Here is a 22,041-nt window from a genome sequence, read left to right on the forward strand (position 1 = left end):
GTCCTTTATGGATTTAGAAATCAAGTAATTTCTGAAATGTTTACAATGATTAGTCAGTAGCTCTGTGTGGTGAAACCTTGAGCCCTTCTCCAAATATACAGAAAATGTATTTGAGTTTAGCAGTGTGAGTTAAAATCAGGGCAACAAGAACAAATTATATTTCATAAGCAAGAGAAAAGAGAAAAGACATTTGCTCATCTATGAGAAAGCAGTTAGCAATTAACAAAACACAAGTTGTAAATATATAAGAAAAATCACTTAAACTAAAATTAAATAGATTAAAGTAAAAAGGCTAACAAGAATTTGAGCAGTTTTGATAACAAGCTATGCTTTAGCATTAAGGGAATATCAGATGTATGGCCAACCAGCTGCAATAATATTAGTGACAAAATAATGTGGTGAAATTTATTGTTGTAAATTAATGACTGTATTCAACTTAGGCCTTAACAGGTCGGTTTCTTTAAAGGGGACATATCATGCTTGTTTCTCATTTTCACTATGCAGAACTAGGATGCCTGTAAAGCATTTCTGCCCTCAGTACAAGTCATTTAGTTCCTTCATTGCCCCACAATAGTGTTCTCAATATCTTCAGTTTAGGCCATTCTGAAGATCTCGTTGAAACGCTCCGTTTCGAGAATGACCTCCAGTAACCTCGCAACATCACAGCCCTTTGTGCTCTGATTGGTCAGTTCTATCAGAGGGGCCGAGGGGGTGGAGCTAGGGGGGGCGGTTTTTGCAGCATGGCAGTATTTACAAAATCGCCACATTGAATGGAGCAGACCGAGTGAGTTTGCTGTTTGCCAAAACTTCACCGTAAGGCATTGATAGCACTAATAAAATGGCAGAGTGTAGGGTACATCCTTTTGTATTGGACCCCGAGTCAGACCCGGACGGTTCTGCAGCTCAGGAGGAAGAAAATCCACCTCGACACAGATCATCTCAGGACGCTTCAGTGTGGTGAGTCAAACCGGTACTGTAACATGTATAGTTTATGGGTTTATACTCGGCTCTTGGTGGGTGTATCCCTTGGTGGCGGTTGTGTGACTAACTGACATCACAGAGGAGGAGCTGCTTCATCAGATTACTCCAATAAAAAAAAAGAGAGGATCCTCGTGTCGTCACGAAGGTCGAAATCTTGCAGCCAAATGGCAATGACCTGTTTTCAGTAGGGATGCACGATATTGGATTTTTGCCGATATCCGATATGCCGATATATCGAAACCCCTTTTGCCCGATACCGATACCGATAATCACAAGTTTGTTTGTTTTTTTCACTGTAAAGAAAGCTAAGTCTATCCTGTACTGGAATTTATATGTTACTCTTATTGTGACGGTCTTATTTGTTTAAGAAACACACATAAAACAAGACAAAAAAACATTTGATTTTACCATAAATAAGAAATGTATAATTTTTTCAAACTCAAGTCATTCAGTATTGAAATACAGAAAAATAATTCCTTTAGATCACATGAACTTTAAATGTACAATGCATTTTTAAACATAACCAAGTTGCATTTGATTATTTTAGAGCTACTGTAACAACCTGGTGACAGACACAGAGCTCTGCAGTGCAAATAAATTTTCGTGCTACATTTTATTTAAGGAGCTTATTTTTCAGATGGAAAATAATAATTATCCTAACTGAATGGCACCTTATCGGCTGTGCATATCGGCAGAAATTTTCATATCTGCCGATACCGATAAACGTGTTTTTAAGCTTTTATCAGCAGTACCGATATTGTGCCAATAATATCGTGCATCCAATTTTCAGAGGCATCAAATCTCGTTCTAGGATATCAGAAAATTCAGGGGGTGAAAGGTCTTGTTTTCAAATTTATTATATTATATGTAAGTATTAAATCAGGGATCAGGATGATATGTCCCCACTGATAATGGGGCGGTAATAGTACATTGAACTGAGTTGATTAAAGTTGCAGTGAACAAAAAAAGTAGAAAACATCATTCAATCAAATGATCAAAACAGCCTGAAAAAACTGAAACCTAAAACTTTAGATAAATATTCTTATCTTTAGGATCAAGACACATATAAATGACATTCTCTCCCTGGTAAGATAGTCAAACCAAAAAGTCTATTACTCCAGAACTTTCCACAAAACTGAGCATAATTTAAAACCTTGAGGTTCATGTGGACACGTACACACTCCCTCTTACTCAGAGCACCTCAGTGAAATGTCTGACCCAGCCTGAGGTCACTCAGAAGCACCAAGGCAGAGGAGCAGAAAAACACAGCAAGAGTCCTCTGAGGTGAAACACGGACATACATTCATACCCAGGAGTCCATCCTGACCTTCCTCCCAGCTGCCTCAGTCAGATGTTGTGATTTTACCATATTTAGCTATAACCTGGATTTTATTAACATGATTTAACATGCTCTATGTGGGCACAAAGTCTTAGTTTGTGAGTAAAAGAAGATATAAAGAGAGGAGAAACATTAAGTTTGTGTTATCACTTTGTTGATGCAGATACTGCTTTTCAGGACCATGGACAGCACCACTGAAAGACTCTGGGAAGCCTCATGGAGAGAAAAATCCAGACCATTTCAGGGAACTGAAACTACATTATTATGCACACAAGTGCGGGGAACCACGCTCGGGTCTTGTAAAGTATCATTTGCAAGTGTATTTATGCGTGTCAGACATGCAGCTTTTCTGAGACCTACGGCAAACTACAGTGAAATCCATTCCATGCAGGATTTCACCAAAGAGGGATGTGACTAATAGTTTGGACACATAGTCGAGCTTGTGACAACTGAGCTCTAGTGTTAATTATGTCTGGGTTTAAGGATCAAACATGAATGTAGTTTAATTATAGACAGAGTTCCTTAGATTGGGATGGCATAAGCTGTCAGGAGGAGGATAATCTCTCACACCTGCAGGATGAGACACACTCACCCACCCCTTCTTAACAGATGTCAAACATAAATATGTTCTCTTGAAATGAAGAAAGTTTCCCTGAGTGAATATTTGAAGGAGTCAAAGCAGGAAACAGAAATGAGTGAACAAAGAGACACAAACAGGACAGTCAGACCAGGAATGAATTGTGTGCCTCCTCCTAGCCTCCATGCTTGGAAGGCTGTGCGTTGGTGGGGTTAACCTGTCGGCTGTCTCAAGGCAGCACTTCAACTCAACGCCCAAATGCTGGTGTCTGCCTCTGAGCTTATCAGGCTCTCCCAGACGGTGATTTGAGCGCACGGAGGGAGCAAGAGGAGCACGGAAAGGGAAAAGGGGAGTGGAGAGGAGTGGAGGTGAGTTTACAGAGATGAAACAGACTCTACACTCGGGGTCAAAATAATATGGGGCTTATTCTCTCTACCCATACTCTGCTGCTCTTATTTTCTCCAAACTGCTATGGAGTCATTTCTGCTGGAACAAGTTTAGGGTGGCTGATAACACTGGTTCTGGTGATGTGGCATAAAATATGATCACAAGTGCTTTGCTTTGAAAGGCTAAATTCATCATTTCAGCAGTTTATAATTGAACAATGCTCACATGTTCTTCTTTTTATTATGACCATGTATATAGCGACAGTACTTCTTTATTATTACAAAACAAAACCACTAAATCAGTTAAATCGCTCATGCATGGATCAGTTCATCACTCTGTGGACCAAGGTTATAATAGTTCACTAAAACGAAACCAAAGACGAAAACTGAAATTTAAAATACATTGCAGTTAACTCAAACTACTAAAAACTAGAAAAGAAAAAAAAAAGCGATAAGTAAACAAAAACTGTAAAAAAAAAAAAAAAAACTATAACTCTTGTGTTCATAAAACTAACTGAAAATAACCAAATTTAAAGACAAAATGTCCTTAGTTATAGTTTCTGACAGTATTAATAGCCTTTAGAATTTAAATTAATCCGACACATTTTCCCGACCAATTTTAAGACAGTTTTTGGCAGTTGTCAGTGATGGACGGCACCATCATAGCGATGTACTGGGACGTGCTTGTTTACTGCACTGACTGGCTGTGCGCTGTGCTGGGACCAAACGTAGTGGAGCAATGAACCAGAGCATCTGTAATAGTTTAATTTCATGTGAGTCTGACTTTATTATTACAGTCCAAGTTTCTAATTATTAAAGCTCATATTTTATTGTTTTAAATAATTTGTTTACATTTGTTTATTTAAGTTTATATTATTTTCTTGTGTTTAAGGCAGCAGCCAACAGTTCAGTATCAGCATTGACTGAGCAGTGAGCACTATGTTGGACTTGAAAATAAACAGTATGACAAAATATTTACTCTGACCTTTTTGAATCCTGCACCTGGTCTATAAGGTAAGAAAAAAACTAAAACTAAACTAAAACTAAGCCTTGTTGCAAAAATCAAAACTAAATAAAAACCAGAATGCCTGCTCTAAAACTAATTAAAACTAAACTGTAATCACAAATCTAAAACTATTATAACCTTGCAGTGGACTGAGTAAGTTTTGGGACTACATGCAGCTAAAATAAGTTTATCTACAGTTCAGGTGTTTAAGTGAAGAGTTCATCTGCATCAACCATATTTTAAAGCCAAATCATCATCTCCTCGTAAGATTACTGCACAATGATACAAAAAAACACCGGGTAAAGTTGTGTCAAACACAAAACGGTCAACACAAGAAAACAGGAGAAGCAGATAGCTATATTGCTATAATTAGCTTAGCCTGTCTTCCAGATGTTGAGTCTAGTTTTCACAGCTCACAGGGTTCAAAAAGGCCAAATTATTACACCGCTAATTTTTAAATTTCACCTTTTATTTGTTTATCCAACCCTTGGATCCGGTAATTAGAAAATACTATTCAGGGGAGCAATTTTAGGCTTTTGCTTCCACAGCCCTTCACCAGGAATATGTTAGGTGAGCAAACCTCTTCCTAAGCTAACACTTCACAGTTTTCACATCTTTGGAGGATAACAAGCAATTACATTCACTACTTCTTGTATGTAACTCAGTGCTGCTGTGCTAAAGTAGTTTTTTAAAGGCCCCATATTATGCTCTTTTTCTGCAGTTTAATATGCATCATTGATGTCTTCGTGAAATGGTAGTAACATGTTTTGGTCCAAAAAGACAATAAATCAAGCACAGCAGCATTGTTTCCAGGCTCTCATAGCCCCTCTGTTCAGAACGCTCGGATTTAGTGGGCGGGACCTTCATATGTAAATGAGCCACCGCTGATACCGCCCCGCTCTACCACGTCACTGAGAGTGGCACCACGAGCTCCAAGTGCACAATGTTTAGAAAACAGCGAAGCTTGTTAACTGTAACATTACAGGCTGAAACAACAGGCTAACTGCAGCTAAAGTTAGCATCCTTAAGCTAACACAGAGACAGGGGGGACAATGAGGAAAAGCTCTTACATCTGCTCCACAGCACACAGCATTTAAAATATTCACATTTCCAGGGTCTGAGGTTTGTTGGTGGATGGTTGGTAATGTGCCTGGATTCAGGACCAGTCTATTCACTAGCCATCTGTTGTACTGTCCAAAGTTGGAAAAGCAGTCGGCAGTGAAGTGACTAGCACACACATGCACAGTTTTACTGAGTGTAGCTGGAACATTTCCTTGATAAATGAACCCTAGCCACTTAGTCTTGTCTTCTTCTGAGATGGGAAGCTTGTGCATGGAACTATGTCACTGTTTACAGCCAAAAACAGCCACACTCCCTGCTGAAGAGATTTCTCCCCAGATCCGGAGAGGGGGTTCGGGGCTATTTGCTCCGGTGGACCAATCAGATCAGACTTGCTCATGATTGGTCAAAAAAGGGAATGGATGACGTCGGCAAACCCCGGAAAATCCAAACAGCTCGTTTTAGGTCAGGATTTTACATTCACAAGTACTACTAAATGCAGGTTTTATCATTAAATATCATATTTTGTGGGCTGGGAGGAAAGCCAAAGACCCACAAATTTCACTAAAAGACTTAATAAGGTGATTTTTTGCATAATGTGGGACCTTCAATGTGTCCAATTCAGGTTATCAGTGAGTAGCAAACTAACTCAACATTGTTAACAAGACAAGAAAAAAATCAACAACACACAACACAGTCTGGTAGAGGTGGGAGAAAAAATTGAAAATCAATATATTGAGATTTTTTGTTTGACAATATCAAAATCAGGATACTTTATCAAAAAGCGTTTGTTTTGTTTTATTTCATTTATTTTTTGTCAAATTCAAATTTTTAATTTCAGTATTTGTTTGTAAACTGGACTTTAAAAAAGGTAACCACTTTTCTCTAGCAGAAGGTGAAATGTTTCTCTCTGAGTCAAGTGATGGGCGTTTTATGGGAAAATATGGCTCCTGTTATAGTCTGTTGACATCATCATCATCATTTAACTTTTTCACATGGTCTGGTATTAAAAAAGCAAACTAAAAATTGCGATGAATGTAAATACTGAAGAATCGCCATTTAAATCAAATCGCCCCCCCAGAAAATCGTAATACAATCGATTCACGAGAATAACATATCCTCCCAGCCCTACAGTACACAGTGATTCATTTCCTCAGTTTCTCATGAATTCTTGCAGGTCCAGTCAACGTTCTACTTAAAAATTCTGTATCGATTTTGCAAATCTTCTGAATCAATCCCTCCAGGCCAGTGGGGGGCGCTGTGCATGTTATTCATGTTGTTTGAAAGGAGGCCACATTGGACCAAGCAACAACAAAATGGCAAAGCAAGCAGCGGCGTAAAGCCAGCTCCTTCAACAAGTCTACGTAGGGATAATGATATTTTATTGTTATTGTCAAATTCAGAGACTCCAGCACAGCGCTGGCTCAGTGGTTTTAACTTGCGACCCATTTACAGAAGTTGTTGTCGCTGTCACAGCAATTGTTGGTTTGATTCCTGGTCCCAACAATTTGCTGTATGCCTTTCCCCACATTTCCTGTCTCTCTTCAGCAGTCTCATCTAACAAAGGTGAAAATACCCCAAACATATAACTACAGTGTCTTTCTGTCTTTCCTTCTTTCTTAAGACTCAGGGGCCGTTTACACGACAACGGTTTTAGGGTGAAACGCAAACGTTTTGTTGCGTTTCAGCCCAGTGTTTACACGGAAACTGCGTTTCAGCCGACCTAAAAGCAAACTTTTGAAAACGGGCTCCAGAGTGGGATTTTTCTGAAACGCTCCCAACACCGTTGCCGTGTAAACAGGAAGCCGGCGTTTTCAGTGGAAACGCTGACGTCACACTCCGCCTCACGAGTGCGCATACGACAGGACAACAGTACTGTTGTTACGATCACCGCAAACTACCATGTTGTACTTGTGCTGCTGAATCTGCTGACTGTCTATCATCAAAATGGGCACCTGTTGCTCCACTTTTTAACTAAGTATTCCTCAAAACACCAGATGACCGGCTCAACTCTACTTCGGTGGAGATCTCCCAAAAGCGGCTCCTGGACAAGATAGTTATAGCACCACCTACAGGCCTGGTATGCTTACTACAGCGTTTTTAGTCCATCAGCGTTTCCGTGTAAATGCAGATTTTTTTTCCACTGCGTTTTGGCGTTTTTAGATGAAACGATGTTGTGTAAATGGGGCCTTAATGTGTGTTTCCCTTTTCGTATACGGCCTGTTACACATCAAAAATATCATCTGAAACATGATCCCAATCCAGGATTAGTGATCCAAAGCGATAATACTGCCCAAAGTAGCGAAGGGCCAGATTCACCGACCTGATAAAATTAAATAATTCACTGCACACTGTAGATGATTTTTTTTTTGGTTATAAAAAAAACTTGGTGTTTCAGAGACACACACATCATCAGCAGCAATTAACTGCCGTCTTATCTATTAACCTAACATCATTTATTAACCTGCCTTAATGTCTCACATTTCCTGTAATTTAACACATCTGTAATTTGTTTACTGAATGTAAAACATATTTGGACGTGCCAATGACAGCACAACAGTGAGCACCACGGTGATCTGTGGAGGTTCAAGTGTTGCGTTACCCGGCGAGCTGCTACAGGATGCATCCATGCAAACTCGAGAGCTAATTGACTGTAATGTCATTTTATCTGCTTCAGCAGGTTATTGACAGCAACATCCCAGAAGCCTGTTCATCCTTCTGTCAACTCGTCAGCATGGGAGAAGCCATTATCATCTCATTACGGCTCACGCTTTCATATAATCCTGACATTTCCTCTCCTGCTTGCTCTCTTCCTGAGCTTTGGGATCTGCCTCACTTGGCTGTATTGTAGTGGTTAAAGAAGGATGCAGTATGTGTGTTGGAGGTGGTGGAGGATGACAATGAGAGCTAATAAAGACAGTTTTAATTTCCTGCAGCCACTCATAGACAGCTCTTTTCCATCTGCTTCCTCAGAGCAGCACCATCCTGTATATCTTCATGTTAATGCACTTGTGCAGATAAAAACTGACTTCTGAATCCACCACTAACAGTTTTAAGCACTGGCAGTGTTGTCGATGTAGCTCTGAATGACGTCTTCTTATAACTGAAATAACCATTGTGCAGTCAGAGGAGGAAAGGTCACCAGGAAGCACGAGGGATAGGAGATGTGTTTGGTGCTTAAGAAAACTGAGTTGTGTGTTTGGGATTAATCTAGCCTTCCTGGAGTTACCTTGGGGAACGAGAGACCACGCTTCACCCTGAGAGGAGAGAAAAAACTAACACTAAAAACAACTACCAAGGTTTAAAGGGGGTAGATAAATAAATGTATAAACCAATCGGCCTGCACAGAGTGTAAGCGTTTGCCCATGTGCCGCAGCGATCACATGCTCTTTTAAAAAAGGTGTGCGAGGTCCACAGACGACCTTCTCTCTGAACCGCGTTTCTCTTCATCTACCGTTTGCAGTGACCCACTGCTGTGCCCTTTATTAATCTTCTGTTGAACAAAAAAAATGCTCTGTTTCAGGCGAGTGCCGGGTGCAGGGGGGTATCAGAGCAATCGATGCGAGGAGCTTCTGTAAGGGAAGCAGCAGCAGCAGCAGGCCTTGGTGATGTGGGCGAAGGTGAGAAGCTCAGTATGAATCCAACTATTTATCCTGTACAGGCTGCAGAGAACAGAGGGAGAGTTTCATATTTCTACTTCAGCAGCCATCAGTAGCTCCTGGGTTGTCTCCCTCTGCACTGCTTCATGATTGGTGTGTTATAGGATGGTTAGGCATTTGTCAGGTGAATCTGAACCCACATCAATGAGCACATGAGCAGAGGTCATGACAAACATAAGACACTGTACTGTTTTCACATCAAGAGGTTTGGTCAACTTTTTACAGTATGTGAACAAATGTACCTCTAAATGTGTTTTTTTTTTTTTATTATTAAGTAAAAGACTACAATGGGACTTATGGGTTGAAAGGGCATGTATGAACACAGCAATCACACTGTTATTCCAAAAAATTTTAACTAAAAAAAGCTGGCCGAGGCTGATGCTGGTCAATCAATCAAGCTCATTGACTAGTTTGATCGCCATCGGTATAAAAGACTTTTTAAATCTGTTTTTTGCAAACTACACAGATTTAAAAAGTATTTTATACCTATGGCGATCAAACTAGTCAATGAGCTTGATTGATTGATCAGCGTATTTGCAGATCCACTTAGCGCTGTGTTTTTGCACAGTTATCCCTCTGTTTTTGCACAGATCAGCACTTTGCTGGTTCTTATCTATTTTTATCATTACAATTTTATTGAGTGTTATCTGTTTTTGTCCTGTCTTACAGTCATGGTATTGTTGTTGTATGTGGTTGCAGCAGGGACAAAAAGCCCAAAGCAAATTTCTCTCTGAGACAAAAAAGGCAATCTTGAATCTTGAATCTTGATGTAGAGGTGTTCTTTGCTAACTTTGTGTAACCAGCCCAGCAACCAGAACAAGCAGCTGCTTCACTCGTTGAGGCTACATTTAGAAAAACAGTCACTCAACACTTTTGGTTCAAACTAATAACAAGAACTAAACTAAAAAAGCACTCGGAGGCGCAGACCTCTGCCAAACATATTGTGATTGTCCCACAACACTTAAGTCCTACTTTAATGTTATACTCCCTTTCAGCAGACTGCCTGCTACAATTTGGTGTTAGTTGCAGGTTTGTACGATAATTTGTTACCTGACAGTGTTGAAAATTATGATGACCCAGTACATATTTCATATTCTGGATCTTAGTATCCAGAATATTGCCAAGATCTGGATTGTACTTTTACATCTGTCAGAAATTATGGTGACCTTGTCTTGTGATGTTTTGCAAAGCAATCCAAGCATTTATCATGGAGTTATATTCACATAAGGTGAAAACGGCCCTATCACACAATGATAAAGAATCCTTGAAAAAAATCAAAGATCCAGACGGTGATCCAGATCACCTCCAAAATTATCCACTTTTTCCATAACCCATTTTGAACATTTCCTGAAAATTTCATCAAGATCCGTTCCTTACTTTTTGAGTTATGTTGTTCACAGATAAACTCTCCCAAAAACATAACCTCCGTGGCAGAGGTAATTAGTAGTATGCTAACAGTGCTCACTGTCTCAATTTAATTCTACATCAGTAAAAGAGCTAGTGCGGGTTGGAGCAACATCACATGACTCCTCAACATTGACTAGTTCAACAACTGAATGAGTTCAGAAAATCCCAGGGGAATTTTTCCTTCTCATGACTAGAACCTCCTTTCTTGATGAACTGCTCCGGTAACTTCACAAACTGCTGACTGAGTTTCTTGACCTTCACGCTGAGCTGAGCAGAGTTTTTAGACTTTAGTATCTTTGTGGCCAGGATCTAACTTTTGACACGTATGCTAATCTGTTCAAATCTGAACACGGTACTTGCGCTCCTCACTGCTCCAAGAGCACAACTCATTGTGTTTGTAGGTTAACTGGCTAACATTCGCCGGTCTTTTTGAGTTAGCTCCCTGAAATGCAAACAGCAACCAATAAATATGATGTCTGTTTATCTGTGGAGTACGGTTTTACTTATTCAATCCAGGTGTTGGGTTTTGATGCAGACAGGGCTTGAAACTGCAAACAGACTGAAAAAGATGGTCGCGCATGTGCTCCCAGTGAAAAAGTTAGTGTAGAGCCCTGACAGACTCAAAAAGTAAGATCACATATTGCTGAAAAGAGGCTGATCCATAGACAAATCTATCCAGCTCATTTCTATGATGTTAGGTCTTTGATATGCAGAGCTAAAATGGCATGAAGGAAGACATCCACAGCAATTTGGAGGTATTTCGCTGTTTTTTTTTGTTTTTATTTTTTATTCGCTGTCTATTTCGGTGTTTTACCAACATCTCCGCCTGCAACTTGTAAAGTGCAAGTTTAACTCACTTACTAATCCACTGCTGAGGTTACAATTAACCTGTTCTTCCTGTGTTGGAGATTTACTCACCATACATTTTCATATTTATAGTCCTATAAAAAAAATAACAGGTTGAATATGTTATTTTCATTTTGGTTTTACAAAGTTAGTAATGCCTGGGGTTGTGAAAACATCATTTTTAGTCTCATCCTTATATTAAGGACAAAAATTAATGATGGGATAGGATTGGAGAAAAGAGACTGTGACTTACTGATGTAGAGACAGTCCAGTTGTGAGTGCTTAAGCCCACTTTACAACATTAAAATATCCAAAACAACACAAAAAGATGCCTAACCATTCATTTAATCATCTTGATTGGGAAAAAGCAAAAAATCTTTCAAGGTGACAGCAGTGTTAGCACCACCCTGCACAACTAAGCAGTAGCTAGGCTCACAGCCAACACCAAATCCTCAAAGAGACAGAAAACGAGTCTTCATTTGACTGGTAAAACAATGTGGATAAAAAACACAGGCCTAGTTTAGATGCACAGCCTGAGTAACTTCTTTTTTTAATTACCAGGATCCATGTAGTCTATTTCAATAAATGTATAATGGAATTCATATTCCATCGGCTGTTAAATCAGATTTATTTCACAGCATCCCCAGAGAATAATCGCCCACGCCACCAAAAAACACAGAATTTACATAATTCATAAAACTGTCAAGACATGGTTGTGATTTCTAAAGAGAGCTGATGATGCTTACCACAAACCAACCAGTTTAAGGTTTTTTATTCATGGCCACTTGCATGCAGCCAAGGTAACATTAATATTCTGAGCTACTGTGTTTAAAACCATGAGCCTGGAACTTAGCATATGGACTCACCCATACAGAGCAGGAGACGTCCTGAGAACAGAAAGTACCACTCCCTGTGTCTGAGAGATACGAGTTCATGGATTTGTTTTCCTCTTGAGCCATCACTGTAGCACGTTTCATTGATCTCTCAGGCTAACACTCCTAGCAGGACAGACAGAACTAAGATGCAATCTCTATGCAAGACAGGATCATAGGGAAGCTGGACTTGGCTCTGGGATAAACTGAAATAATATGAACATTAGTGCAAGCACTGAAGTGCTGATGACATTTTTGGATTGTTGTTGCAGCTTCAGAATCACATTCCAGTCTTTTCATTTTTAGCTGTTTTAGCCAAGTTTAGTGGAAAATTACAAATATTAAGATTATTTCACTTTGCACGCTTGCACATGAGAACAAACTTTTCTTTCAGCAACATTACTGACATTGAAAACATCACGCATGTTAAAGCACACTCATTTATCTCAAGCATGACACATCAATGACAAATGGAAAAAACAAACACTGAGGCCTGTTCCAAATGTACAACAGCTTGCCATAAATCCACTCAGCATAAATTGGACCAATTATTCTCCTCCTGTCAGGAACATGCAGCCCATGCTGTAGACTCAGAGCCTATGCAGAGCTGCTGTTGTTGTTTTTTTTTTGCACCGCTATTCTAATGTGTCACCACAGAGCTGCTGATCTGCCAGACTGCCAGGAAAGCTTCGTTAGCCAGCTCCATCCTATCAGGAATACCAAGTACATGTTCAGACTGCTCAGAGGATGTGGATACACATGCCTCTGTGTTCAGCCTCAGCGTGCAGGCTGGAGGCAGAATGCCACCATATTACAAAAACAAAGCCTAATCGTCTGCCTGTGTCGCTCATCAGAGGAAACATGAGTCGTCTTGTTCTGCACAGCTGAGGCTGGAGGTTGCAGCGCTGCGCTTTACACATATATGAATGTAAAACAGTGTAGATGCATAAAGTATGCAAACACACATATGGGTCTCAGCACACAGGCTTGCACACAGACAGACACAATGTGCAGTCATTATTGTGTCCTTAAGGCAGCAGAGAGGGCGGCGTGCCCGGGCTGTCATACATGAGGGAACATGAGTGATATGGTCTCATGCCTCCAGGCTCGGCTCGTCTCTCTGCTAAACTGTTGTCATTTTTCCTTCTGCTGGACTGACCTGCAGTTGCACAACAGTCTGTGTTCCACCTTGTCACTGTCCAGAGGTCAAAGAGGCACTGAAAACTGCATCCTGTCACTTTTGATAAGGGCAAGAAAGATATTGGCTGCCCTAAAAAAAATGAGAGAACTTTGAAATTCTTTAACTTCAACACCTGATCTGTGAGCACAACAGTTTCACACACCTCAGGTTACAATGTTTATAGCAAAGACAAATTTACACAACAGTATAAGACAAGATCAGGAGGTTAAAGGGATAGTTCGGGTTTTTTGACATGGACCTGTTTGGCATCCTCATCTATAGTTATGTACATCAGCGCTGTCTTACCCCTGTCAGCGTCCTGTGACCCGAGATCTGGTGCGGTTTTGGTCCAGACGAAAGTAGTCCGGCAACATGGCTGGGGTCACGAAAATAAAGCGTTTTCCTCTCAAAACAAATTGTGTTCAAAAGAGTGATAAATTTGCATCCCAAAACCGCAAACTGGAAAAAAGTCAGACTCCGTTATCGATTGGCACTACTTTTTTGGTGCGTATCACTGCGCCGCACGGTGCATCCAGCTGCCCGGCACGCGTTGTCACCGTCATTACAACCTAAACAAGTTAACGATAACATGTCTGACTATGATCCTGATGAAGATGACATTACATGTAGCACAGAGCCAAGGGGATTTATTTATGAACCTGAATATACTGATGCTGAAATTCGTCAGATGGAGTTAAAACCGGTGGAGAGAGAGGATCATAGTCATGTCGCTCCTGGAGCAAGAAAATATATATATATATATATATATATATATATATATATATATATATATATATATATATATATATATATATATATATAAAAATATATATATATATATATATATATATATATATAAAAATATATATATATATATATATATATATATATGTATATATATATCTAAATATATATATATATATATATATATATATATATATATATATATATATATATATATATATATATATATATATATATATATATATATATATATATATATATGTATATATACAGTGTTTCCCATTCATTAATGAGACTGTGGCGGCCCGCCACAGTCTCATTTGGCCCCGCCACAGTCTCATATGGAGAAAAAAATACGATCCGTCACTCGGTCAGATCATTGCACAGCTGTAATTTCCTACCGCACGTAAACAAGCAAGAACAAGAGTGCGCGCGCACTGGTCACACTCAAACACGTCGCTCTTTACTTGACACGTTTGACGCAAACCAGATTCCAGTTCCAGAGACACTGGAGCGGTGCGTCTGACTCTGAGGTACGTGCATTTTTGGGCATTAGCGCTCATGCTAACTGCAGCCGTGGCCACAGTAGCTCATTGCGCTGTCTGCCTCCCTTCACTGGAAGAGGACCGGCTGCACAGCGCACGTCTCGGTTCCAGAGTTTCAGTAACGAGAGCGACCACACTGTTTTAATATCATAGCGCATTCAGAGTCAGTGCAGGCACACAGTACAATCACCTGTTACCATCCCAACAAGCTGACGCGGCTTATTATTTCATGGTCTCCTCTCCTGGGGCCTCATTTTTTACAGCGTGTAAAAGTCCTCTTAAGTTTCACTTACGACGAAAAGGCAAAACGTGCATACGACCAAAATATATACACTCTTTTCAGATCTATCAAACTCTGTGTACACACGGCTGCAGGCTATTCCCTGTGATAAACCACACCGCGCCGAGAACAGCGTAAATGCGGTGACGTGAACACACCTCGTTTCCCGCCTTCAGCGTGTCCGAACGTAACCATATATGGTCAATGCAAATCAGTACGTGCATATTAAGTAGCCATGTGCGCTGTGGGATTTTATAGCGACATCAGCGTAAGACGGTGAACACAACATACGGAGAGAGCATGGAAGAAGCTGAATTTCTCTCAAAGCCAGATACACAGCAATATCAGGAAATATCAGTCAGAAAATGATCTTGCATTGATTTAGGCTACATTTTGTGATGAAGTGGGCCTTAGCAAATTTAGGCATCTTTATTTATTTAAACTATTTTCTGCAGTCACTGTAAAAAAAAATAATGAAAACACAACAGTCCTAAATACAGATAAGGGAGCAGAGAGAAGAAGAATAACGATAGGCTACAGTCTCAGTAGCCTGATAACGGATCACAGATCATGGAAATAGTGTAAATAACCTGTTGTTGAAATGCTGTTCAGTAAATTTTTCAAAATATTGTGAGTAAGTGAGTTTTTGGTTTTGTTTCTGAATCAAATTTAAAATATTTCTGATATGCCTTTGTAAGTTCTTATTTATCAGCGTACGTTCATGTCCATGGTCCAAAACTGCACTTACTGTAAGGGCGATACATCGTGCTTAAAATCGTACACACACATTAAAACCGCCGAGGGTCAGCGACTCTGCCACCACAGTCTCTTAAGATCCTGTGGGAAACACTGATATATATATAAATAATCAGCCAGTTGAAGTTGAATAAATCTGAATGAATTATTTTACAGCAACTAAAAGCATGTAACCACATAAAGTTTGGTTTAAAATAAAAGGTTTTCTCAACTTCACCTGATTGAGATTTCACTTTTTGCTTTCAAATTTTAAAAATCCATCTTAAAGATCTGCTTGAATCATTATACTGATGTCATTTTATGCAGCAAAGGGTTGGATTTAACGTTAATATAGTGATTTAGAGGAAAAATCAGAATATCAAGATATATATCGTGTATCGAGATATAGCTTACAAATATCGAGATATTGAATTTTGGCCATATCGTGAAGCCCTAGTTGGAATTGATAATTGCACTGGTATTAATTAGTTCTTATCAATACCATGACTAATTCTGATGCATTTCAATGAATGAGTAATATTCTGGGTTCCAAGACACACACTGAGCCTCATGTCCGTCTTTACAGTGAGAATCACTGGATGGTTTGAAACACCATACAGCCATCTAAAGTAAATAAATACATAAATAAATAATGTCATCTCTAATATGCTCTGCTTTCTCAGAGTTGGCCTGTATTGAAATCTAGGCAGAAATTCCATCCCCACTCACACCCAGGAAAAACATGTGGTATAATGTATAACATTGCGTCTTCAGGAACCAGGACAATTTGCAGCAAGCTGTGCATCACGCTGGACTGCCTTTCCTCTCTCTCATGTATTTAAATCCAACATACAGCCTCTGCTCTGCTTTGCACTTATATCTCTCAGAAAGCATCTCACAGAGGAGCAGAACGTCCGTACAGAAAATCACAAGGCTTCATCTTGAGCTGCTCTATATGCAGTGCTCTCCACTTCTCCTCTGATCTGACGAGGAGGTGATGGAGTTGTCAGTTTCTCTAACCCAAAGGTCTGATAGCATCTTTCACAGGTTTGCTTATCCGTGCTCGCTGCAGAACACTTAACAGGAGTGGGCTGAGGCACAAAGCAAACGCCTGATCTACCTCGTCTTATTTTGGCAGGAGAGCTTGTTTTCAGACGTCTGCAGGTTTGACTTAATTACTGGAAGAAGTGGGGACAGTTGCATAGCCACAGATCTGAATTAAAACTTACCTGTCAGTTGTTTTCTATGAATCTGCCAGTGTTAATGATGCTTACATGTTGCTAAAAAACCTTTAATTAATCTTTTCAGGGCTTAAAATCTGAGGAATCTGTATGTTTGAGCATGCATGCAACTGTGTGAGGATGTTAGTGCAGTCCATTTGTGCCTGGGTCCAGTACTCAGCTGCTGAGTGCAGCTCTTGGGTTGCCATTTGTCCGCTCTCTGGTACAGAGAGGGGCGAGGCGCTGGAGAGACTCCCTGCAGCAGATGGCAGAGTTATGCTCTGCAGAGGTGAGAAATAGCCCATTAGTCTGACCAAAAAAAAAAAAAATTACAGCCAGCCTCCTCTTTACCGCTCAGCCTCAAGTACACCTGACCAGATTGGGGCTCTGTCTGGCGTGCTCATCGCCCAGCCACTCTGTTGACAAAACTCTGTGTCTGATGTGCTGTAACCATCCCCGTTCTCACTGCTACATCAAATCAGAGAAGAGATCCACAAGACAGCAAACATTATAACAGATTAGAAGGGAAATTTGTGCCCAGTTAAAGCCTTTTAATGCGTACTGTCTCTCCTGTGAAGTATGAAATGCCTTCACCTTAAATTAGAGACTGGCAGTTATGGCTCAGTATTATTACTTTCAAAACATTTTGCAGTAAAAAAAATGAGATTAGGGGATCGAGTTGTCAACAAATCTTTTAAATATCTCGACCAAAATAGAATAAAAATAAACTGAATGGTGCACACCAATCCGCAGCTCCTAACTTCACTTAGCCTCAGCAGAACCTCGTAGACATTTTACATTTATGACCATGAATAATGCATTAAACTGTCTAATCAGCTGATCACCTCTAAGAATATGTATTCCTCCTGTTCTGAGGATTTCTTCAAGAACAGGTTGTTTTATAAAGCATTTTAATGTGTGATTTCTGGCAAATTACTGAAATAACTTTTCCATTCATACTTTGGGTAAAGCAATTGAAGAGCTGCACAAAAGAATGAAGGGCTTTGGGAGGCTTTGAATGCATTCTCATTCATGGAGGAAGGTGAGACTGAATTAATGCAGCAGCTTTCCAAGCAAAAGACACAGCTTTACAATGTGGGGACCTGACAGGCGTATGAGGATTAGTTTAAGTTACAGAAGACAATTTTGAGGACGCTGCTTCAGAGGGAATGAAAGAAGCCACAGATAGCACATATTCTGGCTTTTTGTGTTTATCACAGGCACTTCTGACTGTTCAGAGGTCACCCACTCTGCACAAACCGCACACAGCCCTCAGTTTATCTGCAGATGATGATTTTCATGTTTACAGGAAACAAGACTCAGACTGAGACAGCTGGATGACAGAGACAGGAAGAAAGGAAATAAAGATATTTTTTCCTCTTATGAAACAAAAAAGTCAATAAACTTGAAAAGAAGATTAGATGAAATCTGTTGTGTTCAGCTCAAACTTTTAGAGTGTGTTAAATTATGTTCAATTCATAAATTAATGTATGATGTCACAAAGGGCAGCTTCATTAATTTTAAAACATCATTAAAAATGTCAATAAGGGTCACGATGGCAGCTGTGGAAAACTTTAAGAAAGTTTCCGAAAATGACATTGAATTCAAAACACTTCACAGCAAATATTCATGACTCGTACCTTAACATGCGGTCAGGACCACTGGGATGGTTGCACTTCTGGGTGGCACCGTGAAACTTTTCACTCTTGTGACAGCAGTAATTATTAGAGCCCGACCGATTAATTTGGCCGATTATACCTGTCACCGATTAATCGACATCGGCCTAAATGTAGCCGATTCTAAAAAATTTTGCTCCACTGAGATTCTGTGGCTCCTGTGTGTCTGTGTGTTGGGCTGCACACTGCCTGAGTGTCCGTCCCCTCTGTCTACCATTATTCTAATGTAAGAGTATAGAACGAAGTTTTAACGTCGTGTTAGTTGCTTTTTTGTGAGATAAACAGAGATAAATGCTACTGTTAATTCACACGTCCACCATTATCTAATGTAAGACTATAATAAGGCGTTTTAACGTTGTTTAAGTTGCTCATTGTGTGTTTACAGTTTCTTTTTTTTTAATACTTACTGTGTTTAAAGTAGTGCTGCACGATTTGGGGAAAAGGTGCGATTTGCGATTAGGTGGACAATATTGCGATTGCGATTGTGCTTGCGATTTAACAAAAAAAAGTTGTGTCATGATGAGTCTACAGAATTGCATGTGCTGACATTGCCATTGCGATAGCGATAATCGTGCAGCCCTAGTTTAAAGTTTGACTTATTTATTTAAGGTGTTTACAGTTTGACTTCTTTATTTATTATTGTGTTTACAGCTTTTTCTTATTTATCATTGGTTAACACTACAGTTCTTATCTTGAAAGTTTTAAAATTAGTTCCTTGTTTTAATTTAATAGTGTTCTGTCTCTGTCTTGAATCATATGGGTATTATAATGATTTGTGATTATATACAGTATATATCCCGTGTATATCAATGAATTTATTACATATATCAGCCGATATATCGGATATCGGTTGATATATCGGATATCGGCTTTTTTTTTGCCCCTAGTATTGGTATCGGCATCGGCCCCAAAAATCCCATATCGTTCAGGCTCTAGTAATTATCAAGGGGCAACATCTGGTTCAGAAAGACCAGAAACACACCCCAAAAAAAAGCCTTTTACGACATTAAAAAGTAGGGCTGGGACAATATGTTATTCTCGCCGTTCGATTATATTAACATTTTTTGGGTGCCGATTCGATCCATGTTTACGATTTTTGCGATTTTTAGTTTGCCTTTCTAACACCAGACCATGTGAAAAAATTAAATGATCATGATGATAATGTCTACAGACTTTGTCAGGGGCCATATTTTCCTATAAAATGCACTTCACAGGAGTCAGACAGAAACTTTCACCCTCTGCTGGAGAAAAGTGATAACTTTTTTTTAATTCAGTTTTTAAACAAAGCCTGAAAATAAGAATTTGAAAAAAAAAAGTTTTTTGACAAAGAATCCTGATTTTGATATTGTCAAATAAAAAATCCCTCCATATCAATTTTCATTTTTTTTCTCCCACCCCCTTCTAAAAGCCTTTTCATAACCTGGCTTATAAAACATCTTAGGTCTGAAAAGCTGCTTTCGCTGTCAGCACACACTGTACAGAGGGTACATTTTTCTCCAACTGGGCGGTTTTGAAGATATTAGGACCGTCTGTTATAGAGGAAGCTCAAAGCCTGCATCATATCCAATGTGGCTGTGTCCGTGGCTTAATTTTACTGTACCAGGAACAGATGGGTGACATTGTAGAAACTATGTCCATATTTTATACAGTCTACGGTTATTACTTGACTAACTGATGTCATCACCTTGCACTTGGACCCACCTTGCATGTGTGCCACTTGCTTTTAAAGAAATGAAGTCAAGTGTGAGCCACGTCATTACATATGTGAGAGTCATACTTGAGTTGATCTTATGTAAAGTGAGAGAAACTGCTGCAACACATTGTGTAGTCCTCCTTTGTCTCCTCTACATAATGTCTGAGGTGGAGCATTGACAGTTGAAGTCTCCCAAGGTTTCTCTTTGATAATCCTTCAGATGAAACATAATAGAAGACTAAAATCTTTATAAAATATAAAGAAAAGTCACACTCAACAGCAGCCGTCTTTGCTCATAAAGGGCTCTAAGTTTGACCCAGACATGAAGATGAAAACCAATTTGGTATGATCAATCGTCTTAGTTTAAATTCTGTGTTGTCAACATAAACCTTCATTTGTTAATGCTGAGACCTACAAAAACTTGTATGAAAACCAAAGGGAGCTAAAGTTCTTTTTCCCCTTGTTGCTGTTTCAGATGCATTAGCAAGTTGGATATGTAACACACCTGATGCTACTTTACAATGTCGGCGCACTACTTTCATCTTATCTATCTTTGTCCATTGTTGTACTTCACTGTGAAGCTTCAGTCGACCCCGACAGGAGACATTAATGATAGCTCTTTGTTGGTGAGGCTGACATGTGGTGCTAAACATGCTGTGTGCATGGTGCACTCCCATCTCCTGGAGAAAATCATTTCCACAAAATGTCCACAAGCCAGACCAGTCAGGCTATAAACTGTAAAGCTGATGTGAATCCTTATTGAAGCTATGGTTTGGTTAGTAAGCTGATAAAGTAGGGCATTTGTTGATTCACCAACCAAGTACATGAACAGTAATAATTTGTGGAATTTCTTCATTGGGTATGTTACTTGGACAACTAATTCAGCTCAGTAAAAGAGAATGGCATCACTACTGAGAAATGCAAAGTTGCTATCTTTGCACATAGGCCTCCACATTGCACTACAAAGCTTCTGCTCTGATAGATGTACGGATCACAGAATTCCTCCACAGATTTTAAAGTTTATGTTCTCATGAAAATGTACCAGTGCATGTATCAAATACATGACTTACACTCCTCACATCTAAAGGCTGTGCTGAGCTTTCAAAAAGTAGTTCAACATGTCACTGACATCAAGGCTACAACACCCATACATGGCACAAGGGGAACAAAAGCCTGGAAATACAAGAGGGCCCACATAAAATTACAGATACTGATACTGGATTTCTTCCACACACACACACGAAAAAAAGTGTTTAATTTGAACTATTATCTCGGTGTTTTTTATGCAATGATACTACATCTTCTACATGTCTTTCCAAACGGGGCATTCAACCAATGTTATAGTTTGCACAAGACGACATACATTTTTAACCAGGAGCAGAAACACACAGTAAGACTGTGACTCACGTTTGTTTCTCCTCCTCTTCATGGGCTGCAGTGGTTAGTATCCATGTCAGAAAACGTTCACAGTTCTCTACTGCCGTAGAAGTTTCCACAAGGAGTTGGGAAAGCTTGTTTCCCCACGCGCACCATACTGCGTGCAATTAGCTCGTGCCAACAAAGGAATACCTAGCTAACTTGCTATTTCATACACACAAGTTGAGTAAGCTGTATTTAATTAAGAATCTAGAAAAAGTCCTACACACTTTCAAAACTGTTTAATTTTTCTCCTATCAGTTTACGGTCCGACGTTTGGGATTCTGACACGGCGAGAGTTTTTAATCACAGGGAATTGATTTCACCTGGCGCCTCCTTGATTTCCTGCAGTACCATCTTCGACCACACACGACTGGCCTACACAATAGACTACAAAATAAACCTGAACAGCCCCAATCG

The sequence above is a fragment of the Halichoeres trimaculatus genome, unplaced genomic scaffold (assembly GCF_033239565.1).
Source record: "Halichoeres trimaculatus isolate MK-OKI-2021-1 unplaced genomic scaffold, fHalTri1.1 fHalTri1_scaffold_13, whole genome shotgun sequence".
NCBI classification, from domain to species: domain Eukaryota; kingdom Metazoa; phylum Chordata; class Actinopteri; order Labriformes; family Labridae; genus Halichoeres; species Halichoeres trimaculatus.